The sequence below is a fragment of the Triticum dicoccoides genome, unplaced genomic scaffold, assembly GCF_002162155.2.
Source record: "Triticum dicoccoides isolate Atlit2015 ecotype Zavitan unplaced genomic scaffold, WEW_v2.0 scaffold73643, whole genome shotgun sequence".
NCBI lineage: Eukaryota > Viridiplantae > Streptophyta > Magnoliopsida > Poales > Poaceae > Triticum > Triticum dicoccoides.
In genome coordinates, this window is record NW_021295931.1 from 175,586 (window position 1) to 186,905 (window position 11,320).

An 11,320-nucleotide genomic window follows, 5' to 3' on the forward strand; every position below is an offset into this window, starting at 1 on the left:
GGGTGAGGTGCCGGTGATGACTTCGTCAACCTTGATGCTTTAACTTCGGTCATATTTTAAATAGACCTTGTATACGAATTCGTGTATGTTTTTTTTAGTATAGGCCCACAGACATCCTGTGCCGGAGTTCGGCCCAACTAAACATGAAGCCCTAAATAGGGCCCACCCCCATCATCCGCCTCCTCGGTCACAGACCCACTCCACTCTCCGCTTCACTCTCCACCCCCAAATACCCAAACCCTCACCGCCGACCATGGCTGGTCCCCGGCAGCCGCCGTTCACCAACGTGGACCCCGCGACGGAGGCCGATCTGCGGGGCAGGGGCCGTGACCCGCGTGAGGTGGACCGATCCATGGAGGAGCTACTCAGCAACATCAACACCGAGCTCATCCCCGACCTGCCCGCCTCCGACGGACATCATCTTGAACGACGCCCACCTCCGCCCCAAGGCGTCAGCTTTTCCCCCACGTCGCCGACTCGGCGGCCAACGTCACCGCCATCTCCACCGTCCTCGAAGCGCACACGGGACCCATCCCCTACGCCCGTCTCACCAGCAGCCACATGAGCGCCTACCAGGGCCAGCTCGCGCGCTGGCTCCAGCTCCTGGCCACCAAGGGCGTCCAGGAGCTCGCCCTCATCAACCGCCCGTGGCCGCTCGACGTGCCCCTCCGGGCCGTGCTCTTTGGCATCGCCAGCATCGGCTGCCTCTACATCGGCCTCTGGAAGTTCGAGGATGTGGCAAGGTTACTACCTCGCACCTCCTTCCACCACCTCCGTGAGCTTGGCATCTGCAGCGTAGTCATGGAGGACGGGGACATCGACTTTGTCGTCGCCGAGAGCCCCATCTTGGAGACCCTCAGGCCTCAACATCCATGGATGCAACAAGGGGCTGCGCCTTTGCTTCGTCAGCCAGAGCCTCCGGTGCGTCCAAATTTGCAGCTCTGTTCCGAAGGACATCGCCGTGGTGAAGGCTCCTCGCCTCGAGCGGCTCATCCTGGAGGGATCCCGAGGCAACGCCGGCGGCTTGTGCACCAAGGTCAGGATTGGCGATGCTCCCAAGCTGCACGAGGAATCTTGCAGCCAGGGAACACCATCCTGGTTCCTGGAGATGCGAGACAACATCGTCATGGTGTGTACATCTCCTGTCCGCGGTCTAACAGTTTCTTCAGTTAGCAAAACATCGTCCAATTGTTGGAGGTACAATACTAAATGTGTAATTTTTTTGTTCAATGGGGTTCATTCCAGGCCGGGATAAATGCGAGCCAAGCGCCATGGCCACCAGCGTCAAGTTCCTGAGTCTAAATGTGCGTTTCAGAAGCCACACCGATTCCAAGATGGTTATCTCCTTCCTCAGCTGATTTCCCAATTTGGAGGCACTGCACATTATGGTAGTTTTTTTCATTTCATGTTTTGCTTACATTCGTACCGGTTTCCAGTATGTCTTATGTGTAGAATGTTTGCGGCAGCAGATCATGTGTTTTCAGCTTCTGATTGATTAATTGCAGATAATGTACTATTATGCAGTTCTCCCAATGTCGATTGCTTTGCTTATTTACCTCTTGTTATAGCGTCTCTCACCATGGTCATATATCATACAACTTGGCAATATTTGTGCTTTTGATGTTGTAAGTGGCATGTGGGGCCCGTTTCTGACTTCAGAATTTACACATGATAAACCAAACACATTGCCACCTACAGTTTTTTGGAGGTCCATGTGGTTTATCATATTACTCTAAACCACGTCACATACTAGATAGCGATTTCAGCTGTGAATTTTGCAACTGACATGCAGTGCCAGACTACAGTTTGCAGGTGATCTGTGTGATATTACCACAATGCCATGTTAGTTCTTTGCTACTAGAACCACTAGTAGCAAACGGAGCTTTAAAACCGGTTGGGGGGACCTTTAGTACCGGTTGGTGTTACCAACCGGTACTAAAGGTTTTTTTTGAAAATTTTGGAAATTTTTTTGATTTTTTTTTTCAATTTTTAATTTTTCTGAATTATTTGGTGATTTAGTCTCTAATCACCTTTCTTAACTGCTCAAGTGTGGATCACTCATTCCAAATCATCTAACATCCCGACCGGTCACCCATCCCTCTCACTACTCCAGCCCGAGCACGCTTAACTTTCGGGTTCTATTCTCCTTCATTTCCAAGTCTGCACTTGTTGTTTTCCTGACAATAGTAAGATGTCAATCCTATTAACCCTCAGGAGTTTAGGTTGAGCATTAAGTCACACATTTCATTGTTTGAGTTTGAAACTATTATTCTAAAAAACAGTAATTATTTAGTAACACTAATATTTCTTGAATAAGTTTGACCATAGTTTGACCATAGTTTGACCACAGTTTGACCAGATTTGACCAAAATTCAAAAAATTGAAATAATTATTTAGTAACACTAATATTCTTGAATAATTATGTAGTAACATTAATACTTCTTGAATAAGTAGTTTGACCAGATTTAACCAATTTTTTTTAAAAAACTGAAATTTGACCATATCTTTTATTTCCTTTTGGAATTTGAGGATTCTAAAAAATTGCAAACATGCCGTAGGTGGTCTCCATCGGATGCGGATTTTCGTGCTGAATTTTTTGATATATTATATGTTTTTTTCCGACGTCGTATGCAAAAGTTATAATCGTTTTACATTTTCCCTACACTTTTTGCAAAACATGTCCAAATTTAAGTTTTCAGTTTTTATCATTTTCTTTTGATTTTTTTCAAACTGAAATGGCGATACACGGGGGGGGGGTAGAGTTTGAAAATTGCCCTATAGTGCCGGTTTGTGTCTTCAACCAGGACTATAGGATAAGACTCTTTAGTGCCGGTTGGTGACACAAACCGGAACTATAGGTTAGACCTTTAGTACCGGTTTGTGTCACAAACCGTCACTAAAGGGGCTCGTGGGGCCCTGGCCTGACGCCAGCCTGCCACCACCCCTTTAGTACCGGTTCGTGGCACGAACCGGTACTAAAGGTTCATTAGGTTCATCACGAACCGGCACTAATGCATAGCCATTCGAACCGGCACTAATGGTCACATTAGTGCCGGGTTTTTTACAAACCGGCACTAATGTGCTTCACGTTTGACCCTTTTTCTACTAGTGAACGTATCATGTCATGAGTTATGTCTGATTAACTAATTACAAGGTTTTTGTCAAGCTTCTATTTATTCTTAGCCATCAGGTCTTCTCTACACATACTACATAGAGACTAAAGTACAAAATCATAATTCTGCGGGTTGCATTGCATGTTAATTTCAGTTAGTTATGACATTTGTTATGAATTCTGGGATTGCAAATTTCTGTCTACAATTTGCTGGAGGGGCCTGTGTAGCATGCCATATATATTGATGCTTTACTTCTATGCTGCACCGTATCAGGCATTTATGTCTGATTAACTAATTACAAAGAAGGTGTAATGACTTATATCTGAAAATTCTTCTTCAAGAATATATTTGTAAAAGTGTGCATGTGTTAGGAGAGCTACACTGCAGCTCGAATCTGTAGCTTCAGTTCTTAATTTGTTATGCATGAACTGTAATAATGAGGCAACCTTAGTTGATGTTTTTCTGTACTAATAGGCTACTTGGTACTTTGTTTAGCTCTACACATGGAAATATTGGCATGTCATATCTCCGACATATTAGTGAAATCAAGCTACTGTTTGTTACGCCATAGGGGGTAGCATCTAGGTATGCCTCGTAGTATAATGTACAATATGTGTTTCACGAGTCACGACATAGGCTGGGGCTTCCTTGAGCACAATATCCGCCACCTTCCTCAAATGCTTTCCCAGTTAATATGAGGCACCGCAAACTATTAATTTTCATTATATACTCAGCATGATTCCTAATAGGTGAACTGTTGAGTGATTTAATTGCTTTTTTCTCCTGTAGTCTGAAAATTGTGATTATGAAGCTGGTAGTGCCAGGATGAATCTCAACTTTTGGAAGCTGGTCAAGCCCACTGAAAATGTCAAGTCGTGCATCAAGGTGTTCTCTTACAAAGAATTCCGAGGGGAGCTCGGGGAGGTTGTCTTCCTCAAGTTCTTCTTCCGGAGCGCGAGGGTGCTGAGGACCGTGTCCGTCTCCATGGCTAATCCAAGCTTCATGTCATTCTCAATGGATGAGGCGACTCATAAAGCACAGCAAGCTTTTAACAAGATGGCCAGTAGTTCCTGCGAAATGGTGCTTCTCGGGGGCACAGGTCCTGAAGGAGGCATGCCCTGGAGCTTCAAGACATGTACCGATTACTCTGTTGAGGACCCTTTCTCAGTGGTGCATATTCGCCACAAAGCTTAATATTCGTGGAGCAATGGAAGTTTTTCGGATGCCAACTATGAAGCATGTCCGGTATTTGCTTCTTCTGCTACCTGTATCCTGACTTTGGTGGTATTGTAAATTATTATGGGAAGCGTAGAACCCTTTGCTCGGGCCGCATTACATTATATAGAATACATGCCGTGGCTTACAAGGTTTAGATCGATACTAGATCGATCGGTTACAGAAGAAAGATAGGGAGAGGTTGAAACAGAAGAAGAGATATGATATGTTTACAATTTAAACAGAGTTCTATCTCTATACAACAACTAATTCTAACACCCCCCTCAATCTAAACCTCATGAAGCTTTGCCAAGGTTGATATTGTATTTGAACTCATCTAACCTTCTCATGGTGAGTGGTTTTGTGAAGCCATCAGCAAGTTGGTCTCTCGTAGGTATGAACCGAATGTCAATTAGCTTTCAAGCTACCCTTTCTCTAACAAAGTGAAAATTAACTTCAATGTGTTTGGTACATGCATGGAAAACAGGATTAGCTGAGAGGTAGGTGGCACCAATGTTATCACATCATAACCTAGCAGCTTGTGGAGCCTTAATCCCAAGCTCATAAAGTAAAGTTTGTATCCACATTACTTCAGCTGTTGCATTTGCCAATGCTTTGTACTCCACCTCAGTACTTGACCTTGAAACTGTAGCCTATTTTCTTGCACTCCATGATACAAGGTTTGTTCCTAGAAACACAGCAAAACCACCTGTGGACCTTCTGTCATCAGCACAACCTGCCCAGTCTGCATCAGAATATGCAGTAACAAGCATGGATGAAGACCTGGTAATATGAAGCCCAAGTCCCTCTGAAAACTTAAGATACCTCAAAATTCTCTTGACTGCAGTCCAATGAGTAGTTCTAGGTGCATGTAAATATTGACATACTTTGTTCACAGAATAAGAAATATCAGGACGTGTAAGAGTCAAATATTGTAAAGCACCTACAACACTCCTGTAATTTGTTGCATCCTCTGGTCCAAGTACTTCTCCACTTTCAACTGTAAGTTTTTCTGAGGTTGAGATTGGTGTACTCACAGGTTTACAATGTTCCAATCCCACTCTCTTGGGAATATCAGTTGTATATTTGTCATGTGTGAGAAGTATGCCATCCTTTACCTGTTTAACCTCTATACCAAGGAAGTAGTGAAGATCACCTAGATCCTTAAGAGCAAACTCCAGTTTCAGATCCTTAAGCAGACAAGTAGTGGCATCTGAGCTTGAACTAGCAACAATTATATCATCAACATAAACAAGCACAAATATGGTGATATTGCCTTTATTGTAAAAGAACAAAGAGGTATCTGCTTTAGATGGTATAAACCCAAGTTGTTGTAACTGCATGCTTAATCTTGAGTACTAAGCTCTAGGAGACTGTTTCAAACCATATAAAGCTTTATCCAACTTAAAGACATAATGTGGTGTGCTTTGGTTCTCATATCCCGGTAGTTGTCGCATGAACACTTCTTCCTCAAGAACACCATGAAGAAACGCGTTCTCAACATCTAGCTGTCTTAGACTCCAACCTCTGGAAATAGCAATAGACAACACAAGCCGAATAGTAGCTTCCTTAACAACAGGGCTAAAGCTATCTTCATAATCAATACCAAATCTTTGTTTAATCCATTTAGCAACTAATCTAGCCTTGTACCTGTCTATACTTCCATCATATTTTCTCTTGATCTTGTATACCCATTTACAATCTATAACATTATTTCCCTTCCTTGGTGGTACTAAATGCCAAGTTTTGTTTTTCATGAGTGCATTGTATTAGCTATCCATAGCCTCCTTCCACTCTTTATGATTAAGAGCATCGTGCAAATGAGTTGGTTCACCACAACTACTAAGAAAAGCTCGTTTGACCCTGTCGTACCTTACAGTGCCATTGGTATATTCCTTTGCCTTGATAATACCTGACTGAGATCGAGTATGACGACGAGGAGCTACTGGCGAGGTTTGCACAGAAGATCCCGATGTAGCAGTAGCTGTTGGTTGCGCCACAGAAGATCCCGCAGGATCAGTTGCAGCCGAGACAGCTGCAGGTTCCCGATCCAGCTCTCGATCTAAGGAGGATGGCGACCCAGACGCGCCAGGCGTCCCGCTGTCGGCTCCTGGGTCAGCCCATGGGCTGGTGGCGCGCGGTGATTCGCCCCCGTCCGCGCCTGGAGAGATGGGCTCAGCGGCGGGCCCTGCTGCGCGAGGGCTGACGGCCACCAGCGCCTCTGAACCGGTGGGCTCCACACGGTCGGGCCGGTCGGCCACCCGAGCGCGATTGGCTGCTTGCGGGCGACCGTGATCGTCCTCGGGTCGCGCGTCGATGGAGACAGCCGAGCTGGCGCGGGGATCTGCCTCGGATCGAACACCGCTGCCACCTGAATCTCTATGGGATCCGGCGCCTCTTCTATCTTTTTCTGCACACATAAAATCATGAACTGAATCTGCGCAAATATCTCTAGAATCCAAATTTTCTATGGAATTCTTCACAGGATCAGCTTGATATAATTCACCCCTGTGATCTGGAAGAAGTGCTATTTCAGCACGGAGGAGAGCTCCCGCATTTGGGTGAAGTTTGGCAAACGGAAAAAGAGTTTCATCAAAGACAACGTCTTGAGAGATATAGATACGGCCAGTTGCAATCTCTAAGCATTTGTACCCTTTGTGAAGATTACTATAGCCATGAAAAACACATTCGGTAGATCGAAACTCGAGCTTGTGGCGATTATGTGGACGTAAATTTGGGTAGCAAGCACACCCAATTTTTTAAGAGAATTGTAATCATGCGTTTGATTATATAATTGCTCTAATGGAGTAGAATTTCCAATGACCTTACTAGGAAGGCGATTGATAAGATAAGTTGTTGCAATGAATGCTTCATTCCAATATTTGAGAGGCATGGAGGCATGTGCAAGTAGGGAAAGGCCAACTTCAACAATGTGGCGATGTTTTCTCTCGGTAGAGCCGTTTTGCTAGTGAGCATGAGGACAAGAGACATGATGTTCAATGCCTGTGCTAAAGAAGAAAGAGTTGAGCTTCTCATACTCCCCTCCCCAGTCACTCTGGACTGCTAGAATTTTCCTGTTAAAATGTCTTTCAACAAGTTTTTGGAATTCTTGAAACACAGAAAAACTTTAGATTTGTGTTTTAACAAGTAAATCCAAGTAAACTTGCTATAATCATCAATGAAACTGACATAATATTTTTTTCTTCCAAAGGAATCTCTAGCATGACCCCATACATCACAGAAAATAAGCTCTAAAGGAGCATGAGACACGTTGTTTGACCTAGGACAAGGGAGTTGATGACTCTTAGCACACTGACATGCTTCACAAATAGACTCACTGGATTGACTATGTGACAATGGCAAATTGTCTTTATTAACTACTTGCTTGACTATGATTGATGATAGGTGTCCTAATCTTTGATGCCACCGTGCCAAAGAGGGCTTGATGACAGAATAAGCACGACGACGCTTGTGGTTGAAAACTTCGAATGAGATGGGGTAGAGCCCTCCAATGAATCTATCGTGATGAAGAAGTTCCCTCGTTGCCCGGTCCTTTATAAAAAAAGTAACGAGGGTGAGTTTCAAAGAAAACATTATTATCGGTGCTTAGACGAGACATAGATGCAAGGTTTTTATCTGTTGTGGAACATGGACGACATTGTTTAAGACAAGATCACGTTTAAGGGTAGGGGAATTAATAAAAGCTTGACCGATGTGTCGAATATCCATACCTCCACCACTTGCAGTATGAATCTGATAATTGCCAAGGTATTTCTCCCGGAGAGCGGGTTGCTCTAGTTCACCAGTAATGTGGTCGGTTGCACCAGAGTCAACGTACCACACACCATCGCCCCTTGCTCGCGCATAGCTGCAGCAACAAGACGGCAGTCGGGGACAATATCTTCATCATACTGGTGCCAGCAATCCATGACTTCATGGCCTGCCTTTTTGCAGAGTTGACACCAAGGACGCCCCCGGGAGGAGGACGGGCGACGGCTAGAGTTGTTGTTGAAGCCGCCGCTTGAGGGTTTGTTGGTGTAGTTGCTGGAAGTGTTGTAGCCGTCGCCGCCAAAGCTGTTGTAGCCGCCATCTCCCTGGAAGTTGCCACCCCGCGCCCAGCGGTGCGAGACTGCCCCTGGTGACCGTGCCCACGTCCGCGACCACGAGATACAATGTTGGCAAAAGATTGGTGGAGGTTGGTGCGGTGAAGAAGGCTGAGGCGGGCATCAAAACTTAGGAACTGGCTGTAGAGCTCCTAAACCGTGATTGGTTCCACCCGAGCAGTGAGCACCGAGACGACAGAGTTGTACTCCATATCTAGCCAGGCTTGAATTTTGGAGACGATCTCCGGATCGGAGAGCGCAGCGGCAGTACAGGCAACTTCATCTGTGAGACTTTTAATTTTGCCAAGGTACTCGGTCATGGTCATATTACCTTTTTGAAGATCGGTCAGCTCGATGCGGGTCTTGATAGCTTGAGCTTGACTCTAAGCAGCAAACATGGCGTGAATTGCACGCCAAACTTTGGCCGACGTCTGTAATGTGGCGACCTGTGCAAGGATATCGCGGGAAAGAGAGCCCATAAAAAATCCCTGAAGTTGTTGCTGTTGTGCATACCAGAGGGTCCTTGCAAAGTTGGCGACTTGCTCTTCTTTGCCATCTTTGGTGATGGTGAGGGTGGGCGGCGGTGCCGGGATCTTCTCGTCGAGGTGATGCTCCATCTGTGCTCCTTTGATCTGCGGTAGCACGACGGCCTTCCAGGGAAGAAAGTTCCCCCTTGTCAGCTTCTCCTGCGGTGGTGGTCCAAGTGATGCGGTGGTGGTGGTGGAAGAGGAGGCGAAGGTGGAGGAGGAGGTGGTGGAAAGTGCACCCATGGTGCTGGGCATCATGGTGGCGGAGGTGGTAGACATACTCTCGATGGAGGAAGGTAGCTAGATGTGTTCTTGTTGAGGAAGAGGCTCTGTTACCATGTAAATTATTGTGGGAAGCGTAGAACCCTTTGCTCGGGCCGCATTACATTATATAGGATACATGCCGTGGCTTACAAGTTTAGATCGATACAAGATTGATCGGTTACAGAAGAAAGATCGGGAGAGGTTGAAACAAAAGAAGAGATAGAATAGGTTTACAATTTAAACAGAGTTCTATCTCTATACAACAACTAATTCTAACAGGTATTACTCCTATATTTCAGACTTTGTGTTAAATTCGTGGTCCAATGTTTGGTGGGAAAATCAGAAATACTATGCACTGACGATAGTTTGCTTGCTGTGTAACCTGTATCATCAGTGTCCCACAGTATATGCTGCTTGCAACATTTTGAGTGCAGCGGCAACATGTTTCAGCTGCCTTTTGTGCATCCTGGTGTCCTGATTGTCATGTAGATCAATTATCAACAAAACATTCCAATTGTCTTTAGGCATACATTATTATGATCAGATATATGCCTTTGAACTTCATCGCAAAATATCTTTGATCAATATGGCTTAAAACACCAGGAGGTACCATGTCATTTTAGACATTTTGCCTGCATATCTCATTGAGCTTGTCAATCTAATTAGATTATAGCAGTTCTTACATCTTTTATCGTTCTATTAGAAAATTTCTTTGATCTATGATTTTACATTGCATTGTTTCTTATAAATATATTGTTACCTATGGCAAAGAAGAAGCGGACCGATGTGATGTGTAATTTTATTTTGGCCTTAAGGATCCATTACTTTGCATATGAATCCTTTAGTTGTGTGCATATATGCTTTGCTAGCAGGACTAGACTGAATCAGATGATCTTATTTTGCTCCTTCCTATCTCCAACAACTAGATTAATGCTCGATTTTACAACAAAAGTAACCCGATTTTACAGCAAGTAGTCAGCTGCTACTTGATTTTATTATGAAGATTGATTTAACAAGGCACTGAAAACATTCAGTTTAGGCTAAGAAACTTGTGAAGATCTCTCTAATTGATTTTTTTTTCTTGGTTCGATAAATACTTGGCTGCAAAATTTGCAATATTCTTGCCTGACTCCCTCCTTCGGACATAGCCTCTTTGGCCTTCTGCCTTATGCATCCATATAGAACATTCCTCTTGTGCTCCTCCCGCCCATCACCTCTCCGCATCTTCCCTTCTCATCTCGACCCGCATCCAGGCTGATCCCCATGCTCTCCCAAACCGCTTCCACCTAACCCTAGCCTCTAGCCGCGACCGCCCCGGGCCGCGGCCGCCTCCATCTGCCGCCTCCGCTGTCGCCGCCGCTACCCCCTCACGCCGTGCCGCCGCACCCTCTCCCCGCAGCCGCGCCGTCCCTCAACCAGCCACCGCGCCACCTCTTCTGCCGCACCGCCGCCAACCCTTCCCAACCCTAGCCGCCGCTACTCCTCTAGCCACCGCCGCTCCTCCTCCTCACCGCGCCGCCATGTCTTCTAACGCCTTCACCTACTCCAACCCTTTCGCCGAGCCGGACCCTGCCGACATTCGCGACATCAACATCCATGAACGCGCCCCGTTTGTCCTCGATGCCACTGACTCCATGTACTTCGCGTGGAAGACGTACTTTTCGCTCCTCTTCCGCGAGAACAATCTCGTGGATCATGTTGACGGCACCGTCGACTCCCACGCTTTGGTGGGTGACTCCGAGTGGACCGCGATCAACGCTACGCTCATCAGGTGGTTCTTCACCACCATCTCCAAGGACCTGTTTCACACGGTCGTGAGCGATGGTGATGACGCCCACGCCATGTGGGTCAAGCTCAGCGGACTCTTCAACAACAACAAGCTTCAGTGTCGCGTTTTTTTGTAGTAGGAATTTTTTGACTGTCATCAGGATGAACAGTCCATCGATGACTACTGCCGCCTCTTGAAGACGTTGGCGGATGAACTCCGCGACATCGGCGCCAAGGTTGATGACGACCTCCTCCTCAGCATGCTCACCACCGGTCTCAACGAGGACTTCGTCAACGCCGTCTCCAACCTCACCTTGATGCTGGAGTCCTC

General features: G+C 45.9%; 1 pseudogene; it reads left to right on the top strand.

The window, feature by feature from the left end:
• The first annotated feature begins 253 nt into the window (after positions 1 to 253).
• On the top strand, positions 254 to 4,307 carry LOC119347693 (annotated as a pseudogene).
• The last annotated feature ends 7,013 nt before the right edge of the window (positions 4,308 to 11,320 follow it).